The sequence below is a fragment of the Microcaecilia unicolor genome, chromosome 2 (assembly GCF_901765095.1).
Source record: "Microcaecilia unicolor chromosome 2, aMicUni1.1, whole genome shotgun sequence".
Classification (NCBI taxonomy): Eukaryota; Metazoa; Chordata; class Amphibia; order Gymnophiona; family Siphonopidae; genus Microcaecilia; species Microcaecilia unicolor.
Genome location: NC_044032.1, coordinates 96,644 through 119,231, shown reverse-complemented (window position 1 = coordinate 119,231; position 22,588 = coordinate 96,644).

Below are 22,588 nucleotides of genomic sequence, written 5' to 3'. Positions count from 1 at the left end.
TGAGTGGGGGAATTAAGTGAGGAGTAAGAGAAGGGGGATGAGGTATGGGGGAAGATGAGAGGCATTGAAATGGGATGGGAGTACTGGGTAGGGATGTGAAAGGAAGGAGATAGGTCTCTGAAGGTGTTGAGTGAGGGCAGAAATGGAGTTAAAAAGCTGGTGAGAGACAATAGAAGATAGAGTTAGAGAGCAAGAGAAGAACGGCCTAGAGACCAGGGAAGGAAGGAAAGACAGGGATTGAGCTGGGGCTGGCGAGGGGCTGAGAGAGTAAATACAGAAATGGGGGACTAGGGAGTGGCTTAAAGATGAGGGGAGGATAGGAGACTGGGGAAGGAGAAAGACAGAGGGTCCAACAGGAGTGCTGGAGAGGGAAATGGGAAAAGCCAGTAGGTAAAAGAGATGTGAGAAGGACTAAAGGTGAGGAATGAAGTCTGAGCAGATACAGGGGCAGAAAAATAAATGAAGGAAAGCTGAAAGGAAGAGATCATGTCTTCTCCTACATCCATCTCTGACTTTGAAGAAGACAGGAAGGGAGAGAAGTGTCAGACGGATTGGAGACTTTGGAAAGAAAGTTAAGAAAGGACAGAGGAAAGCAGAAACTGGAGACTGGGACAAGCATGATCAGAACCCCCCCCCCCCCCCCCAAATGACCAGACAACAAAGGTAGAAAGAAGAATTTTATTTAATTCAGTGACTGAAAAATGTCAGTTTACAGTAGATTTACACTGCTTTACTTATATTTTGCAGAGTTTATGACGCTTTTTCTTTCTGATCTGTCATGTTGCACTGCCTGCAGAATGTGGCTTCTTGAGGTTTAGTTCATATTTTAAGCTTGTGGTCACTTATTCTATACTTGGCAAGGGCCTATTTCTGTTCAGTGTTTATGACCAAGGCCAGGAACTCTGTTTGCACAGAATTTCTATTTAAGCATCTGCAATAATTCAGCTTGTTCAGTGTCCCAATAGGCGTATTGACATTCTAGGTCCCACTGCAATATTTACTCAGACTCTCACCGCCTAACACGTACATCTCCCGTGGATTTCTACACCCTAAGTGCATCACTTCACATTGAATTTTAATTTTTTTTTTGTTACATTTGTACCCCGTGCTTTCCCACTCATGGCAGGCTCAATGCGGCTTACATGGGGCAATGGAGGGTTAAGTGACTTGCCCAGAGTCACAAGGAGCTGCCTGTGCCTGAAGTGGGAATCGAACTCAGTTCCTCAGGACCAAAGTCCACCACCCTAACCACTAGGCCACTCCTCCACCAAACCTTAGACCGTTCTTCTAGCTTCATATGTATTACCTGATCTTGATTTGTCCTTGCCATTTTCAGGGCATAGACCGTAGCAGTCTGCCCAGCACTGTTCTAAAACTTCTGAAGTTATCATCAAAGCTCCTGAAAAGCTCCATTCCAACCCATCCAAATCTATCCAGCTATGATCAGGGCACAGACCGTAGAAGTCCGCCCAGTACCGACTTTGCTTCCCAATTACCAGTATTGCCACTGATGTATGGATATGTAAGAATTGCCTTTCCAGTGGAGCAGGACAGTTTTAATGCCACCAGAAGCAGGATATCTAATAACGTTTGCTGATCATCATTCAATTTTAAATAAAAATTTCAGAGAATGAAATATCACTATCTCAGCCTAGACTGTTTGCTGTGTCATCAGCACACACTCTTACCCACAACCAAACCACATTGGTGACGGCCAGGAAGGAGCTACTAACAGCTGGGTCATCTTTTCACATTCAATGTATCAGCAATGGTATATAGTGCTAAGGAGAAAAGGGAAAACAACAGTAAAAAGATCTGATAGCGCTAAACCTCTTCGATTGAAACTACACTGGCTCCCTATCAAGGACCGCATTACTTTCAAAATTTGCTCTCTGGTCCACAAGATAATCTACGGTGATGCCCCAGGATGTATGATTGATTTAATAGATCTTCCAGCTGGAAACAGAATCAGTTCATCACATACTTATCTGAACCGTCACTATCCAAGCTGCATTGGACTCAGATACAAATCAACCTATGCATCCAATTTTTCTTACTTAAGTACGCAAATGTGGAATGCATTACCAACGAGTGTGAAATCGACGCACGACCATCGAAACTTCAAGTGAACTTTAAAGACCTATCTGTTCTGTAAAACCTACCCTATTGATTCTACTTAAATGCCTCATCTCTACAATGCATCTATACATACATTGCAATGAATATTTTATTTCTTATTTCCTTGTCCCTTATGGTATCCATTTACCCCTACCTCACCTGACCCTTTTTCTAATTGTATTTGTTTAAAACCTACCGTACTTAGCGTCCACCATTACGGTATTTTGTAAGCCACATTGAGCCTGCTGGTATGTGGGAAAATGCAGGATACAAATGTTACAAATAAATAAATTAATAATGGAACCCATATGGGTAATAGATGGCACATTATCTTCCAACGTCCTGACCAGTAGGAGTTCAGATTGCTACAGTCAAAGATCAGATGCTGAAGAGTACCTGAAGAACTCTGACAACTCCAACATAGAGAAGGATGTTTAGCAGCACGTTGCAACCTGGAGTCCAAAAGGTCTTTTCAGATATGACAAGCAATTAATTGATTATGATAGGTGCCACGTGTACTTCAGAATTGAGGCCCAAGCTATGCACACTCTTCACCCAAACCATGCCCGCTCCCTGCCCCTGTCCTGCCTCTTTTGCATAACCCTGCCCTAAACTCCACCCCTTTTGCATAGCCCTGCCTCAAGACCCATCCACGGGAGACGTACGTGTTAGGCGGTGAGAGTCTGAGTAAATATTGCAGTGGGACCTAGAATGTCAATACGCCTATTGGGACACTGAACAAGCTGAATTATTGCAGATGCTTAAATAGAAATGGCCTTGGTCACAAACACTGAACAGAAATAGGCCCTTGCCAAGTATAGAATAAGTGACCACAAGCTTAAAATATGAACTAAACCTCAAGAAGCCACATTCTGCAGGCAGTGCAACATGACAGATCAGAAAGAAAAAGCGTCATAAACTCTGCAAAATATAAGTAAAGCAGTGTAAATCTACTGTAAACTGACATTTTCCAGTCACTGAATTAAATAAAATTCTTCTTTCTACCTTTGTTGACGAGCACAACTGACATTGATTTAGCACTGTCTTTAAAGAACACTATAGTGTTTTTTGTGAAGGAAACGCACAAATATATTTTTAATAAAAACCATGGAGAGGGTCTATGATTGAGAAGCTCAACCACCCCTTGAGATTTACACATGTATGTGTAATTTCTCGCAATTTGGGTGAGTAAATACTCTGAGAGCCCTCCAATACACATTATATATGATTTAGTGAATGATATCAGTAAGGGTCAGATGTGCAGCCAATCTTTTAATTGAACCCCAGTATCCATGTTTTCAGCTTTTGGTTTATTTTGTATTTAGTAGATTATCACCAGAGCATTTATTTGGGGATTAATTTTGATTCATTGCCATCCCTTTCAATGACATCACAGGAACTGATGTCATCCCTGCCCAGGCCACACCCCTTTTCTAGGTGGCCCTTCCTGTTTCACACTACTCACTTCCATCTTGAATGGGTCATGTGTTGAGAAGTGCCATCAACCATTACATCAATCATCAGACACCACCCCCTTCAGCTTTGGAGGAGCATGTACAGTTTATTTTTCCCAGCCTTAAACTGTTTTTTAAATAATTTTTTCAATCATGGTGTGATGATTTTTTTTTTTCTTTGTGTGATCAACAGTCAGCTTTATCTCAGGAACAAAAGGACGTTTAGGCTTCACACAGAGAGAAAAATAAACTTTTTAGGCACAGCATCTCAGTGTGTGCCTGTCTTAAAAAGCTTTTGGTTAAAGCAAATACTGAACAACCAGCATCTCCTGTTTCAAAGCTTCGTAGCAAATTTCTTAATGAAGAAAAACACATTTTGTTTTTTTGACTTTAGGTCGGAAAGTTCCATCATTTGTTCATTACACAGCGCAGACAGAACACAGACAAGCTTATGAGAGACAACACAGAGATGTCAACGATATTCCCCATCTCTTCTGTGAACTAGAGAGGCACAAATTCCCCCCCTCTTCACACCCTGTGCCAGTCCGGGTGTGTGCATAGCCTGCTTTTCTCACTGCTCCCTCCTCCTCCCCTGTGTTTTGCTATGTATCCTGAAACATTCAGAAAAAAATCAGATAGCTGCTTCACAATGGCTTCTTTCCAAACAATGTTGCACTTTAAGTCTGAATTAGAGAATGACAGGAGGGCAAAGTTTGTCTTCGTCCCCACCCTGTCCCCGTGGGTTCTGTCTCCATCCCCGCAGGTTCTGTCCCCGTCCGTGTGGGCTCTGTCCTCATCTGCAGAAGCCTCGAACACTTATGATTTTATATTTAGATCTTTTTATTAAAATATAAAAAGGAACAATATGCTGTGCAACTGTTGTGTATAAATTACAAATAGAGAATAATAACAATGAGCAGCTATAATAACCCTCCTTCCCACCACCACCCTCTACCCTTCCAACCCCAACAATAGGTGAAGGAATCCTAATTCACACTGTTAAAATGTCCAGGGGTATAAAATACAACCCGTTCTATATGCCCTAGAGGGGAAAAATATGCCCTATAAAGCACTGTTATGGTTTTTTAATCTGTGGATAAATAAGAAATCATCAACAATCTCAGGGTTCAGTCTAGCTCTCCTGTCTTCCACAGTCCTTCCTGGAATAGAATCAGTGGCGTTCCTAGGGGGGCTGACACCCAGGGCGGATCGCCGATGCGCCCCGCCCCCCCCCCCAGTGCAGCGCGACCCCACCCCGGCGAAAGAACCCCCCCCCGGGTGCACGCTGCTGGGGGGGGGTTCCGCGCGCCGGTCAGCTTCCTTCGTTTCCATGCTCCCTCTGCCCCGGAACAGGTTACTTCCTGTTCTGGGGTAGAGGGAGCATGGAAACGAAGGAAGCTGACTGGCGCACGGCACCCTCCCAGTGGTGTGCACCCGGGGCAGACCACCCCCACTGCCCCCCCTTGGTACGCCACTGAATAGAAGTTGTCTTCCTAGAAGATGTGCTGGTAGCAGGAATGTACAGGATCCCCCATGCAAAGTTTGCTAGTTGTGGCCAGTATGTTTGCTTGTTTTTCCAAAAAATCAAAATATCTTTGTAGGCATCACTTAAACATAAATAACAGTCCAATTCATTAACAGGCTTCAAAGTAGAAAATGACACAGGGGCAAAGTTTGTCCCCTGTCCCCATCCCTGTGGGCTCTGTCCCCATCCCCGTGGGATCTGTCCCCATCCCCACCCCGTCTCCGTGGGACCTGTCCCCGCCCCGTCCCCACGAGCTCTGTCCCCGTCCCCGCGGTTACTGTGGTTCCCCCGTCCCCGTGTCATTCTCTAGTCTGAATGCCCCTCATTCATTCATTACAGCATAGACAGGTTTCATATTGTTTTCTCTCTTTTTTTTGATTTTTTAAATAGTTTTAGAAGAAAGCAGTCTAAGGGCATGTAGGTGCGTTAGCCAGCTGCATGTATTCTCTTATGCAGTTGACCGTGTTCGAAGTCCAGTTGAAGAGGATTTCCCAGTACTTGTTTTCCGTCCACATACAGAGCGGCACAGTTTATATCGTAATGCTGAAAATTAAAGGGGTTTTTAGCATAGGACCCGCTGAAAGTGTCATTGTCCACAAACCCCATGATGGTGAGATTGAGCGATTGTCCCAGAAAGAGGTTTTCCTGGTTGGTAAAGCGAGCTCCGATTGGTACGCTAAAGGGGCGTAGCCAGACAACAGATTTTGGGTGGGCCTAAGGAAGAACTGGGTGGGTACCAATTGTTCTCTCCCCCCCCCCCTCCCCAACCACCACCCAAAAAATATCTCAGCTGGTGGGAAAACACTTCTTTCCACTTTGGCAGTCTGCAGCAGGCATGTGCTGAAAACTGAGCATGTGCAGATGCCGGTATCATGGAGAGCATTTTAGTTACCATCAGGAGGAAAAGTCTTCAGCTGGCCGAGCTTGGGATCCCCACAAGCTACCACTAAATGTGTGCTACTGTTGGGTGGGCCTGAGCCCTACCCTAAGTTGGTGGGCCATGGCCTACCTGTGGCTACGCCACTGCGCTAAATAGCTTCAGCCCCATGGCACACTTGTTGTTGGTCTTCAACAGTGCCTCAGCATGACCCAACCTTACCCCCGGTCATAGGAGCCGACTCTGTGGGTGCTGTGGGTGCTTGAGCACCCCCAATATTGAGAAAATTCCTTTTATGTGTCCAGGGAGGGGTTATTTCCACTGGGCTTAGCACCCCCAATAATTTAGAAAAGTTGGCTCCTATGCCCCCGGTGACACTTTTACTCTCTTTATGAACAGTAAGGCAGACAGGATCTGTACATTGCAGTGTTTGTCAGCATCCCCGCTCATTAAACAGAAAGCATCTTTACTTCTTGTCAGCTTTACCTTAACATCTGTCCCATCGATCAGAAGCAGTGGCGTACCTAGGGTATTTGACACCTGGGGCCGGTTAATTTTTAACACCCCCTCCAAAATCCAGTACTAGGCATACCAAGAATACAAAACACTCAGGACCTATACAGCAATTCTACCATACCACAAGCAGTAATTTCTACGAGTTACACAAGGGTGTACCTAGGAAAAGGAAGCATTTTAAACACTGCGTTGAGCACTAGAATATCAATTCACTTATTGTAAAACAAAACCAGCCAGAATAGTACAGATCGTAGATCCTGCACAGTCAGTGCCAACTGAAAGCCATGTCTTTTTCACAACACAGATACACCCTAACCCACTATAGAATAAGTAATCATAAATTTTCTATTTAGACAAAAAATTAAACTGAACCCCCAAGATGCCAGACTCTGCATACAGTGCAACACCCCAGAAACAGAAAATGTCCCCTAGTACTGTGCAAAATATAAAGACAGCAGATGTAAATTTGAAAAAAACTAACAAATTAACAAATAGAAATAAAACACTTATAGAAAATAAAATAATACCATTTTATTGGACTAATACATTTAGCTTTCAAAGGCCAAAACCTCCTTCCTCAGGTCAATACAGTATAGTGCTGTTACAGTATCCTATCCTGATCTGAGGAAGGGGGTTTTGTTCGCCGAAAGTTAGTCAAAATGTATTAAAATTAGTCCAATAAAAAGGCACAGAGGAGGCTGATGATGTGGGGGATGGGACGACTTCCCTATGAGGAAGTAACCTGGATTGGCCACTGTTGGAAACAGGATGCTGGGCTTGATGGACTTTTGGTCTGTCCCAGTATGGCAACGTTTATGTTCTTATGTAAAACAATGCTTTATTCTCTGTGCCTCTCTTCACGGAGATATCATGAGATTTGGGACAGATTAATTCTTTAAAACACAGTTTAGCATACCCAGAGGTCAATGTTTCCTACGTTTAACACAGCTGAGCGTGGAAAAAAATAATTACATTGTACTGGAATAAATTAAATGATTAATAACAATATTTGACCATCTAAGATCTCAATCCATCAATGTACTAAATCACTTTATGACACTTTGACAAAATACTTTGCTAGGAAATGGTTTAAAAAAAATACGTTAATTCTTCTTGTTGTTTATAATGGAAAATTAACACATCAAGGGCGGAAATGGGCAAGTTAAAAATAAACCTACAGGAGACCAAAAGAGCTGAGACTCCAGCAAAGACCACATCCTTGTTCTGAAGTGTCATCGTGTGTGGTGATTTTGCAGTGACCACTGGAGATTCAGTTTACAGCTCCCTTCTGAGGTGTCTGCTTGCTCTAAGAGCTCCGAATGCGTTAGTTCAGTTTCAGAAACAGACCCGTCCTGTGTGGCTGGTCACTGCGAAGGCTGGAAAATGTTGATCTACAGCCCTTCCATGTTTACGACAGGTCTTGCCTAAATCTTCCAAATGGGAAAGAGGAGTTCCACTTATTTCAGGTTTCTCCCTTCAGCAGGCCTTCATCACATTCAGGATGTGCAACAAGGTCCAGTCAATGAGCAACATATCTGGATTACGTGGAAATATGATAACTCCTTACGTGGCACAAAGTGAGAATCACCATGACAGAAAACCAAACGACACATTTAACCTGCCCAGTTTCCTGTGCTGTTATAAAACCACAGAACCTATTTAAAATCTGGTTCCCACCATCACTTACTCTTAAGTAAATATCTTTTGCATTTCTCCCTTTCGTTGCTGCTGCTTCTTCCTCCACCACTTCCAGTCAGAGATCATTCCCTGTATTCTTCTGTTTGCAAATCCTGCTCTCTCCTAACAATGATTTGCATCCCTCTCTCTCGTTTCCTTTTGTGTCCTTTGCATTGTTCCATTAGCTACTGAAGCAGCTGCCTCTCTTCTCTGCTTTTCAGCAGAAATCCCTGAGAAAGTGAAACTGTGTCCTAGGAGTGTTGAATGCAAAGTGGGCTTCAATAAAAGGAAGAGGATTTGGATTTAGCCATGACCTTTTTACTGGTAGCTCAAGGTGAGTCCAAGTACAGTAGGAAGAACTGCATTTTGCAATTATTATTATTATTTGGTTCTCAGACCACTTTGGTAACAGTTTTCATTTCTTTTTTTTTCTTCATCCTGTGCTGGACAGTGTAACTGCCTTTTAAAACTGACAATTATGTCTTGCTGAGAGGGTTGAGGTGGCAGAGGCTTTCCACCCCAGTGCTGTATTTTAGAGAGTACAGGAAGTGTTTCCTGTAAATGCACATCTGCACAGTTACGTGCCTCGCCTCCTGCTGCTTCTGCCACAGTCAATTGGGCCCATTCCCTGTCTGCACTGGGAGTACACTCACAGGCAAGTAGTTCATTCCCTGTGGTAATCTCATGTATTATGAGATTAGCAGCAGAGGCACAAGAGCCCACGAATTTTGAAGGGGATGAAGGCTGACTGTCTGATTTAAGGCTGTGGAGGAGTGGCCTAGTGGTTAGAGCACTGGTCTTGCAATACAGAGGTGGCCAGTTCAAATCCTGCTGCTGCTCCTTGTGATCTTGGGCAAGTCACTTAACCCTCCATTGCCTCAGGTACAAACTTAGATTCTGAGCCCTCCTGGGCCAGAGAAATAGCCAGTGTACCTGGGTCACACCAAAGGTTCATCTAGGCCAGTATCCTGCTTCCTGCAGTGGCCAATTCAGGTCACAAGCACCTTCCAGAATCCCAAGATTCATGCTACCAATCCCAGGGACAAGCAGTGGATTCCTTGTGCCTGTCTCAATAGCAGACTATGGACTTAACTCCAGGACCTTGTCCAAACCTTTTATAAACATTAGATACACTAACTGCTGTTACCAGTGGCGTAGCTACGTGGGGCCAGGGGTGGCCTGGGCCCCCACAGATTTGGCCCTGGACCCCCCTGCCAACGACCCTCTCGACCCCCCCCCCCCCATCGCCGTCACCTTCGCCTGCCTTCTGCCCAGGACGTCAGAAGCAGAAGGAAACCTTTTGCGGGAAGAAGAGGACCTCGGCTGGCGGGGGTTGGGGTCCCCCGCCAGCAAAGGTAGGCGACGGCAGGTTGGCGGCGGGAGGGGAGGTTGAGAGGGTCGTCGTCAGTGAGGGGGGGGCAAAGTTGGTGGTGGCGGTGGCGGGGTCGGCAATGGCGGGGCGGGGGGGGGGGGGTTGGTGCCGCTGGGGAGGGCTAAAATGTGCCCCCTCACTTCGGGCTCTGGACCCCCCTCCCGCTGAAGTCTGGCTATGCCCCTGGCTGTTACCACATCCTCTGGCAAAGTGTTCCACATCTTAACTATTCGTTGAGTGCAAAAATATTTCCTCCTGTTCATTGTAAAAGAACTACCATGTAACTTCTTTGAATCTTTGTACTTTTGAAAGAGTAAAAAAAATATCGATTCATTTTTACCCATTCTACACCACTCAGTATTTTATATATCCCCCCCTCAGTAGTCTCTTTTCCAAACTAAACAGCCCTAACCTCGTAAGCCTTTTCTCCTATGAGAGGAGTTCCATCCCCTTAATCATTTTGGCCTCCCTTATTTGAACCTTTTTTAACGTTTTAAAAATATGGTGACCAGAACTGCACATAATACTCAAGGTGTGGTTGCACTACGGAGTGATACAGAGGCATAATAATATTCTTTGCCTTGTTTTCTATCCCTTTCCTAATAATTCCTAGCAATCTGTTTGCTTTCTTGGCCGCCACCCACACTGGGGCAGATTTCTACGTATTATCCACAATGACACCCAGATCTTCTTCTTGGGTGCTACTACTACTGCTACTACTACTACTATTTAGCATTTCTATAGCACTACAAGGCGTACGCAGCGCTGCACAAACATAGAAGAAAGACAGTCCCTGCTCAAAGAGCTTACAATCTAATAGACAAAAAATTAAAGTAAGCAAATCAAACCAATTAATGTGAACGGGAAGGAAGAGAGGAGGGTAGGTGGAGGCGAGTGGTTACAAGTGGTTACGAGTCAAAAGCAATGTTAAAGAGGTGGGCTTTCAGTCTAGATTTAAAGGTGGCCAAGGATGGGGCAAGACGTAGGGGCTCAGGAAGTTTATTCCAGGCATAGGGTGCAGCGAGACAGAGGGTGCTCCCTTCTAGGGTAGAACCTAGGGTGGAAGGAGGAGATACATAATGAGAGTGAACTGAGATTTGATAGTTTAGAGGGATACCAGAAACATGATGGTGAGTATGAAGTTGGGGAGTGAGAGTGAGCAGAGACTTGTTCTGAGGTGTGGGGATAGAAGAGTTTGAGAGATGAAATGGGGAGAAAGATGCCTGGAGAGGAAACGGCAGCAGACTCAGGAACTGGTTGTGGTGGGGCAAGGATTCGGGCACTGGGAGGGAGAGCAGGGGAAGGTGGGGATGAGTAAACAGGAACTCAGATTCAGTGAGTATTGGGGGAGTTTGGAGGCAAGCAGGAGGGACAGCTACAATGTAGTAAATTTAAAACGAATCGGAGAAAATATTTCTTCACTCAATGTGTAATTAAACTCTGGAATTCGTTGCCAGAGAATGTGGTAAAGGCGGTTAAGCTTAGCGGGGTTTAAAAAAGGTTTGGACGGCTTCCTAAAGGAAAAGTCCATAGACCATTATTAAATGGACTTGGGGAAAATCCACTATTTCTGGGATAAGCAGTATAACATGTTTTGTACTTTTTCAGGATCTTGCTAGGTATTTGTGACCTGGATTGGCCACTGTTGGAAACAGGATGCTGGGCTCGATGGACATTTGGTCTTTCCCAGTATGGCAATATTTATGTACTTATGAGTGGGGACTTGGTGGTTTTGGAGGGTGACTGGAAATTGGTGGATTGCATGTGAGAAAAATAGCATGGAGACAGAGAGGAGGGAGGAAGAAATTGGGCAGCAGGCTAAAGGGACGCTTGTGGAGGAGAGAGCGTGGACTGGGATTAGGGATGTAGAGTGAGTGAGTAGTGACAAGAGGATTAAGTAGGAGAATGAGAATTTAAAGGTGGGAGCAGGGACTGTGGAGTTGAGTGGGAAGTGGAGGGGGGAGAGAATTCCTATGTGGGGAGGGGGAGAGTAAGGACTCAGATTGTGAGTGGAGGGAGAAAGGCTGGGAAAAGAAAGATGGCAACAGTGGAACCACTATTTAAGAGAGTTTCCAGAGCATAAAGCTAGAAAGACACTTTTTCTTCTAGTGACTAGAATATAACAGTTTTGGAAATGAGCGTCTCATTTTTGTTTTGCATTTTGCAGTGTACATTGTGTACAGTGTACAAAAGTGAAAGAAGTTTGTACAAAAATAAATACAAATTTGATACCCTATATAAAAATTGCAGAATTCCCCAGAAGTACTGTTCAATTTACTTTAGGGGCATCCCTAGTACTGTCTCTGCCTCCTCTCTGTCACTCTGCCTCCCCTACAGCTCTATCTGGGTTTAACGCCCTCCTCTCAGGGAGAAGAGAGGAAAGGTTGCTTTGGTCTCCACTCACACCCACTGCAGGTTCAGACGGGCCTGACACATTTTCCCCCCTTCCTTATGACCCCTCCCAAATGTCCTTTTTTTTTTTTAACTACACTAATATCTCGCAGACCCTAGAGAACTGGTCATTCTAAAAATTACTGAGAAGAAACTTCACCACAGGACTCTGCCCCTGGTTAGAGGTGTGAAAAACATAATGCTTGATGAATTAAATCACTCATGGGTGAAACAAAAGCTGTATCATTTGGAAATCCAACCGTTAAAAAATATCTTCCACTTCAGTAGTTGAAATCCTTTCCGTAGCAGCTATTGTGAAGGGGAGAGGTGAGATCTCAGCAACAAGAATAACTTGAAAGGAAGTGCTCTGGGGTACAGCCCACCACAGCCCTCTTGGTCTCTCTCTCTCTCTCTGTTTTGCAGCTGATTGAACTGCTCTGTCTTTAAACTGAAAGGAAGGAGAGAAGATTCGGTGATGGTGATCTGCAGACTAATGATATTATCCCTGGTGAGGGGATTTTAGGAATTACCCGCTCAGTGGATCCATTTCCATTTGCAGCTGCGTTGTAGCAGGAGAACGTCTGCCACCAGTCGGCGATGGGTTCCAACAAGAGGAGAAGAAAGATGCCACAGGAGCTGAGGGAAGAGAGAGGAGGAAAGGGAATGGGTTAGCATCAAAAAGGATGTAGACGGAGCAGGGAGGAAGAGGAGGAGGAGGAGGAGAAGCCATGCTGCTGTTACTGATCTGAGGTCCAACTGGAGCATCTGAGGATGTCAGAGACTGAGGCCTGGGTCTGACCCTGGAGGGTGCTTTCAGGATCTGTTTTGTATGTACAAGGATCATTTTAATCATGGGCTTGAAATGTCGCATTCCTAAAGACACAACCTCTCAGCCTCTGGTTTTTGAAAATAAAAGCATTGTCTCTACAATGTATAGTTCAGAAACCTTGGTGATTGTAAAAAAAAACTGACATTTCTCTGCTTCCTGTTCAGTTTTTCATGCATCCTTTATGCTAACTTATGGTTTGCTGATATTCTTTCCCAAGAGATATATTTCATTCCATTTTCATTTCATATAAAGCTTTTATGTCACTCCTCACCAAAAAAAAAAAAGGTCCCAGAGCAGCTTATCCTCAGAATGTGGGGCACAATTTGTAATTGTATCTTTGCTCCGTCGGCCCATCGCTAGCTGTACCACTTGATAATGCGAGGAACAACACCTTTCATTTTCCAGATTGGGTCTTCTCTCAACTAAACTACAGATCACATCTCTTAATATAAGGAAGATAGCATCCCTATTAACAGAACTGCGATTCTGAAGTTCCTTAAAAGTCTAGAACTTAAATAGCTTTTGTTTTGGAAGAAGACTGAAATCTGCATGGGGTGAGATTTCTCAGTGTCATCCACCTATCTCTAGAAGATGGGGAAATGGAGATCAATTCACAGATCTTTTATCCTTCCTAATTCGAGATTCACCTCGATCCTGTTGCAAGCTGGGGTATCATATTGATTTGGATTTAGCTCAGAACTTTTCGCTAATAGCTCGTGAGCTACATTCAGGTACACCAGGTATTTTTCTGCTCCCAGAAGATTTATCATCTAAATTAGTAACTGAGGCAACGGAGGGTTGAGAGACTTGCAAAAGATCGGAAAGATCAGTAGTTGGATTTGAACCAGGCTTTCCTGGCTGTCAATTAAGATCTCTAACCACTCTTTGGACCCTGTTTATTAAGGTGCGCTAGCACGTGCTAAAAACACTAACGCGCCTGCAGAGCGGCTGAGTAAACAGGGACCACTGTAAGCGAGATATTTTATATTAATCAACACATTTGCTTTAATACTATTTGAGACTTCTTTTCTTACCCCAAGCCAGGGGTGTAGGGGGACTCTTCTACTAAAGGTTAGCGTGAGTTATCTGCGGCAGGGCCCATTTTATTCCTATGGATCCTGCTGCAGATAACTCGAGCTAAGCTTTAGTAAAAGACCCTCTAGGTCCTTCGTGCATGAACACCACACAACCAACCACCAGTGCATTACAATTGCTTCACTTCTCTTGTATGCTACAATAAACAGGTGCCACAACAGAAACCTCTCTCATATAATGTGCAATGTACTATGAGTGGCCTAGTGGTTAGAGCACCAGTCTTTCAATCCAGAGGTGTCTGGTTCAAATCCCACTGCTGCTCCTTGTGATCTTGGGCAAGTCACCTAACTCTCCATTGCCTCAGGTACAAACTTAGATTGTGAGGGGACAGAGAAATATCCAGAGTACCTGAATGTAATTCACCTTGAGCTACTACTGAAAAAGGTGTGAGCAAAATGGAAATAAATAAAATGGAATCCCTTTGACTGATAAATCTGTGGTAACTTTGGTGACTGCTATCAAGGTGGAGGAGTGGCTAGAGCACCAGTCTTGCAATCCAGAGCTGGCCAGTTTGAATCCCACCCCACCACTGCTCCTTGTGATCTTAGATTGTAGACTGTGAGCCCTCCTGGGACAGAGAAATATCCAGAGTACCTGAATGTAACTCACCTTGAGCTACTACTGAAAAAAGGTGTGAGCAAAATATAAATAAAATATATTTCTGTAGAGTACAAAAAAGTAAGAAAGGGAAAAAGCCTCAGCACACACACCTCCACTAGAGAAACACTTACTGGGTAGAAAGGACTTAACAGGTCAAATGTATTCATTGGCATTAAAAAAAACCTTTCATACAAAAACTCCACAGAATGTTCAATTTAAATGGATCCACCCAAAAACGTGGCAAACCAAAGAGAAAAAGCAAAGACTTAGCCTTTAACTTAGCTAAAGATTCAAAAGTGTATATAAAGTCAACCACACCAATGACTTATATATTTATTTATTTATTTGTTGCATTTGTATCCCACATTTTCCCACCTCTTTGCAGGCTACAATACATCATGAATAGTAGAGATACATGAGAATTGAACATTTAGTATTACAAAAGGCTCTTGAGTAACATGATAGTGAAAAGCATGATATTAATATAATAAGCAAATAGTAAAGACAATTCTGGGTATATATGGAGGAGTTCATATTTGTTGATCTTTGTGGTATGCCTTATTAAAGAGATGGGTCTTCAATAGTTTGCGGAAGTTAGTTATATACACTTTTGAACCTTCAGCTAAGCTAAAAGCTAAGTGCTTTTTTTTCTTTGGTTTGCCACGTTTTGGGTGGATCCATTTAAATTGAACATTCTGTGGAGTTTTAACAAAGTTTTGTATGAAAAGATTTTTTTATGCCGATGAAGAAATTTGACCCTGTTTATTGGGTGGACGTGTGGGTGCTGAGGCTTTTTCCCTTTTTTTGTACTCTACAGAAATATGGTGTTGAAATAGTACTTTGCACATTGTATAAGAGAGGTTGCTATTGCGATATTTTTACCCTTTCATCCTCTTTATTACTGAACAATAAACAGGTGCACCGTGGACTTCTTTTTACCATGATGTTACGTATTTTCTGTGTTTTGGCTTCTAGGGTTTCAGCAACTTCTTTGACCGTCTTTTTGTCTAGACCTCTGAGGCTGGTCTAGCTTCCCATGGCTTGGGGTGGGGGGGGGGGTGATGCTCCCCCTGGAAGGCAGAGCATCTGAACATACTAATTCAAGGGCTGATTTCCTTTTCTTTCCTCGCAATTTCCAATCCTTGCAAACACTGCTGGTGTTAGGGTATCTAAGGTACCCAACCAGCTGGAATCCATCAGACAGGTAGGGTTTCCTTACAAATTAGGGACCCAGTACAGGTTGCTTGAGCTGAAATATTATGGCTCCGGTCAGTTGGAGAAGGGTTCTTTTGGGCCTGTGATTATGGGATATTAGTTCTCTCTCCAGTACTTTTAGGCTTGATTTTCTGCATTTTCAAAGCTCCACTTTTTTTTCATCTTAACTAGCATTTCCTCATCTGAAAACTAATTTAAATATATACCAGTCTCCTAAAACATTTTAACATGTTACCTCTATCTCAACTTTACTGCTGGGCACTTCTTCCCCCTCCTATCCCATGACTCTCCAATTTCTTCTGGAGTCTTTCATGAGGTACTTTGTCAAACGTCTTCTGAAAATCCAGATACACAATATCAACCGGCTCCCCTTTATCCACATGTTTGTTCACCCCTTCAAAGAAATGTAATAGATTGGTGAGGCAAGATTTCCCTTCACTAAATCCATGTTGGCTTTGTCTCATTAATCCATGCTTTTGAATATGCTCTGTAATTTTGTTCTCTATAATAGTCTCTACCATTTTACCTGGCACTGACGTCAGGCTCACTGGTCTATAGTTTCCCGGATCCCCTCTGGAACCTTTTTTGAATATGAGCGTTACATTGGCCACCCTCCAATCTTCTGGTACCACGCTCGATTTTAAAGATAAATTACATATTACTAACAATAGTTCCGCCAGTTCATTTTTCAATTCTATCAGTACTCTGGGATGAATACCATCCGGTCCAGGAGATCTGGTACTCTTCAATTTGTCAAATTGCCCCATTACATCCTCTAGGTTTATAGAATAGCGCTGTAAAAATACACCGGAACAGCACAGAACAATGACCTAATGCTCAACGCTAATGAGATGCAAATATAGGCGTGTTCATAGCATTGAAGATTTGGCAGGTTACAAGGACCTGGCAAGATCCCAAAACAGTACAATATATTTTATGCTGCTTATCCTAGAAATAAGCAGTGGATTTTCCCAAAGTCCACTTTAATAATGGCTTATGGACTTTTCTTTTAGGAAGTTACCCAAACCTTTTTTTAAACCCCTCTAAGCAAACTGCTTTTACCACATTCTCTGACCAAGAAATCCAGAGTTTAATTACACATTGAGTGAAGAAATATTTTCTCCGATTCGGTTAAAATTTACTACTTTGTAGCTTCATTGTGTGCCCTCTAGTCCTAGTATTTTTGGAAAGAGTAAACAAATGATTAACATCTACCCATTCCACTCCACTCATTATTTTATAGACCTCTATCATACCTCCCCCTCAGCCGTCTTTCCTCCAAGCTGAAGAGCCCTAGCCACTTTAGCCTTTCCTCATAGGGAAGTCGGCCCATCCCCTTTATCATTTTTTGTCTCTCTTCTCTGTACCTTTTCTAATTCCACTTTCAGGCTTATTTTCGAAAGAGAAGGGCGCCCATCTTTCGACACAAATCGGGAGATGGACGTCCTTCTCACAGGGTTGCCTAAATCGGCATAATCGAAAGCCGATTTTGGGCGTACTCAACTGCTTTCCATTGCGGGGACGACCAAAGTTCATGGGGGCATGTTGGAAGCGTAGTGAAGGCGGGACTGGGGCATGCCTAACACATGGGCATTCTCGACCGATAATGGAAAAAAGAAGGGCATCCCTGCTGAGCACTTGGGTGACTTTACTTGGTCCATTTTTTTTACGACCAAGCCTCAAAAAGGTGCCCGAACTGACCAGATGACCACCGGAGGGAATCGGGGATGGCCTCTCTTAACTTCCCCAGTGGTCACCAACCCCCTCCCACCCCCAAAAATATATTTTTAAATATTTTTTACCAGCCTCCATGCCAGCCTCAAATGTAATACCCAGCTCCATGACAGCAGTATGCAGGTCCCTGGAGCAGTTTTAGTGGGTGCAGTGCACTTCAGGCAGGCGACCCAGGCCCATCTCCCCCCTACTTGTTACACTTGTGGTGGTAAATGTGAGCCCTTCAAAACCCACAAGAAACCCACTGTACCCACATGTAGGTGCCCCCCTTCACCCCTTAGGGCTATGGTAGTGGTGTACAGTTGTGGGGAGTGGGTTTTGGGGGGGGGGAGTTGGGGGGCTCAGCACCCAAGGTAAGGGAGCTATGCACCTGGGAGCAATTTGTGAAGTCCACTGCAGTGCCTCCTAGGGTGCCCGGTTGGTGTCGTGGCATGTCAGGGGGACTAGTACACTACGAATGCTGGCTCCTCCCACGACCAAACAGCTTGGATTTGGTTGTTTCTGAGATGGGCGTCCTCGGTTTCCATTATGGCCAAAAATCGGGGACGACCATATCTAGGGACGACCATCTCTAAGGTCGACCTAAATTTCGCGATTTGGGCGACCCCGACCGTATTATCGAAACAAAAGGTGGACGCCCATCTTGTTTCGATAATACGGGTTTCCCTGCCCCTTCGCCGGGACGTCCTGCGAGGATGTCCTCAGGAAAACTTGGGCGCCCTTTTCGATTATGCCCCTCTATATCTTTCTTGAGATTCGGAAACCAGAATCACACACAATATTCGAGGTGCAAGCACCATGGAGAGATACTTCTTCAACAAATTCTATAGCTAATATATGACACCAATGATCTAGACAAATTTTGTAAATGTAATCTAGACAAATCTGTAACTACCTCTTCCTATATAGTCTATGAATAATATGTGCTACACCTCTGTCCTTTCTCCCCTCTCCCACCTTTCTTCCAAATCTAGACAAGTTTGCAACTGTAATGAAACACTGTAATTCCTACTGACTGTCAACTGTAAGCCACATTGAACCGAAACTTGTTTTTGGATAATTGTGGGATATAATTTATTTATTTGTTGCATTTGTATCCCACATTATCCCACCTCTTTGCAGGCTCAATGTGGCTTACAATACATCATGAGTAGTGGAAGAATGCTAGAAAATAAACATTTAGTATTACAGAAGGATCTTGGTCAACATGATGATAATAAGACATAGTAATAGTATACAAGCAGATATTATGAAACAGTTCTGAATATAGATGGGCGAGTTGTGCATATTCACATTGGTTGATCTTTGTGGTACGCTTTATTAAAGAGATGGGCCTTCAGTAGTATGCGGAACAAACAAATAAACAGATGTCTGCAGAAGTTATTCTGGACCCCTATCAAGATGCATAAATCAGTAAGGAGTTGCCCAACATTTGTTTTTGTTTTCTTCCATGTAGATCTCGGTACTAATTTGCATGCTTTTATTTTTTTTAATTGCACTTCTGGCAAAAGATCTGGAGCAGAATCTTGGTCATTTTGGGGTCAGTGAGTAAACTTTGTGACCAATATACTTTTTTCAGGTCGCAGTGTCTGGTACTCCAAGTGCATGAGAAAAACCTATACGATATCTGGGTAACCACTGAGCTGAAATCGGACAGGGTGAGCTGATTCATTGCCTTCCATTTCTGGTGGAATACAGGTTGTCTAATTACCAAAAACAAGCAAGTCCTAGCAAAGTGCTGAAATCTGAAGCGTCATGAAGTAGGGTGTGGAAACCTTTGCAGAGATTTTACACTTTGGATAACTCATTTTTGTTTCCTCTTTACTTGTTGCTTTCTCCCCTTGAGGTGTTTCTTCCTCTATATTTGTCGCATCTCTGATTTTTCTCCTCTGCTTTTGTTGCACTGCATGACTGATGACCATCTAGCTATGTGGTTTTCTTGTTTGATGCTGGGGGGTTGGGGTGGGGTTTTATACATAATGTTATCTCCTTTTTTTGTAAAAATGCTAAGAAAAAGAATTTTAAAAAAGTTATAAAGAATGCAGAAGGAACAGTATCATTTGATTCAGATCCTCCCAAACCTAATCTGTGTGATGAAATTCTGAATCAACTTGACATGGCAAGTTCATATCTGGTTGTGGAAAGGGGGTCGTTGTTTTGATATACTGTTATTCTGTTTTCATAGAGGTCAATATTCTATGTGGTTTAAGTGGGCAGAGCATATTTTTTTTGTTACATTTGTACCCCGCGCTTTCCCACTCATGGCAGGCTCAATGCGGCTTACATGGGGCAATGGAGGGTTAAGTGACTTGCCCAGAGTCACAAGGAGCTGCCTGTGCCTGAAGTGGGAATCGGACTCAGTTCCTCAGTTCCCCAGGACCAAAGTCCACCACCCTAACCACTAGGCCACTCCGCCGCTCATATAAGAATAGCCATACTGGGTCAGACCAATGGGCCATCTAGCCCAGTATCCTGCTTCCAACAGTGGACAATCCAGGTTTCAAGTACCTGGCAGAAACCCAATTGGTAGCAACATTCCATGTTACCAATCCCAGGCGAGCAGTGGCTTTCCCATGTCCATTTCAATAACAGACTACGGACTTTTCCTTCAGGAACCTGTCCAAACTCTTTTTTAAACCCAGATATGATAACCGCATCCCCTGGCAATGTGTTCCAGAGCTTAACTATTCGTTGAGTGAAAAAATATTTCCGCCTATTTGTTTTAAAAGTATTTCCATGTAACTTCTTCGAGTGTCCCCTAGTCTTTGTACTTTTGGAACAAGTAAAAAATCGATTTACTTCTACTTGTTCTACACCACTCAATCATATCTCCCCTCATCCATCTCTTTTCCAATCTGAAGAGCCCTAACCTCTTTAGCCTTTCCTCATACGAGAGGAGTTCCATCCCCTTTATCATTTCGGTCTCTCTTCTTTGAACCTTTTCTAATTCCACAATATCTTTTTTGAGATACGGCAACCAGAATTGAATGCAAGAGCCAAGGTGAGGTTGCACCATGGAATTATACAGAGGCGTTATAGTTTTCTTGGTCTTATTTACCATCCCTTTCTTAATAATTCCTAGCATAAGATTTCAGCGTATTGTCTATAAAGACACCTAGGTCTTTGTCTTGGGTGCTGACTCCCAAGGTGGACCCTAGCATCAGGTAACTAAGATTAGGATTATTCCTCCCAATGTGCATCACTTTACATTTATCCACATTAAATTTCACCTGCCATTTGGATGACCAGTCTTCCAATTTCCAAAGGTCCTCCTGCACTTTTTCACAATCCGTATGCGCTTTAATAACTTTGAATAGTGTTTTTGTCATGATTGCCAGATCACTTCCAGATCTGTCCCAGCACAGATCCCTGTAGCCCTCCACTATTCACCCTCCTCCACTGAGAAAAATGGCCATTTAACCCCACCTTCTCTTTTCTGTCCAATAACCACTGACTATTGGCTCTAAATGTCCAGGAGGAATCCAGGCAGTCATGGGCAGTTATGCGGGCATAGACCATATTCAGCATTGGCATCCACATAACTAAGCGGCCACATGATATCACACAAAAGAGTCCTAACTTTGACCACTTAGCTATGGGAATGCTGGCACTGAATATTGGCCAGCTGACACTTTAATCCCCCAACCCTGCCCCTGGATCCAATCCCCCCTTCAATCTCCTTTCAGATTTGCCCAATACTCCCCATGGTTCCTATCCCCCACCTATACCCCTCTGTGATTCATATCCCCTCCCACCCATAACCCCTGTGACTCTCTGATCCAGGCCCCTCAGACCCTAGGCACACCTAGAACTTACGTGGAGATGATCCCTGATAGTCTAGTGGGTTGGAGAAGGAGCATTCCCCTTCTGATCAGCCCCATTTGGGTGGTGGTGCATTCACTCTTTTCCTTTTGTTGGATCTATATTGAGTTGTGCTGGTAAAACTGTAAATGATAAACTTATCCAGCTGGAAGCATTGGCTTTTCTGTTATTGTATGTGGCCGGCATCTACCTTGCTAATATTGTTTACTGAAAGCTCTGAAAACACACCTCTTTAACAGAGCCTACAAAAGTCACCCTCAATGATACAATTCATTCCCCAAATCACCTGAACACACCTAAAACACTCGCACACAACCTACCCAACATCCGCCCATCTACTACCTCTTTTACATTAGCCTATGATAAACTGTATTGAAATCATGTATCGATTTTATCATAACCTCACTCTGTAAGCCACATTGAGCCTGCAAAAGGTGGGATAATGTGGGGTACAAATGCAATAAATAATAATAATAAATACCACAGAACAACTCCTGGGGGGGGGGGGGGGGGGGGAATGGCTGTTCATTGCAGTTATTGTTTACAAAATTAATGGCATGTAGTTTATCCCCATTTGTTATAGCTTCTCCAATAGAGCATTTCTTCACGTTGCATTTTAATTACCAAACATTAAACCATTCTTCTAATTTTCATACATCACTTCTTATGTTTTCCACTCCCTTCATTGTGTGTACTCTGTTGCAAATCTTCGTCATCTGTAAAATGGCAAACTTTTCCTTCTAACCCATCATCAACGTTGCTCACAAACATATTGAATAAAATCAGCCCCGGTACCAATTCTTCAGGCACTCCACATTTAACACCACTCTCCGTCCTCTGTCAGTCAACCATTTTCCTCTAAGCAAATTCCATCTAACACCACCCTCTGTCGTCTGTCAGTCAACCAGTTCACCACTTTGTGTCCTAACTTCAGCCCATTCAGATTGAGGAACTTTGTCAAAGGCTTTGCTGGAATCAGTGGCGTAGCCACAGGTGGGCTTGGGTGGGCCTTTATGGCTCAGGCCCACCCAACAGTAGCACATGTTTAGTGGTAACTGGTGGGAATTCCAAGCTCCCCCAGCTGAAGATTTTCCCCTGCTGGTAACAAAAATGCTACTCTCCATGACAACAGCACCTGCGCATGCTCAGTTTTCAGTGCATTCCTGCTGCCAAGGTGGAAAGAAGCATTTTCCCACCAGCTGAGATATTTTTTTTTTGGGGGGGGGGAACACTTGGTGCCCACCCAATTCTTGCCTAGGCCCACCCAAAATCTGTTGTCTGGCTACACCCCTGGTTGGAATCCAAATAGACATTTACAGTGTGCCCTAAATTCAATTCTCTGTTCGTCCAGTCAAAGAAAATC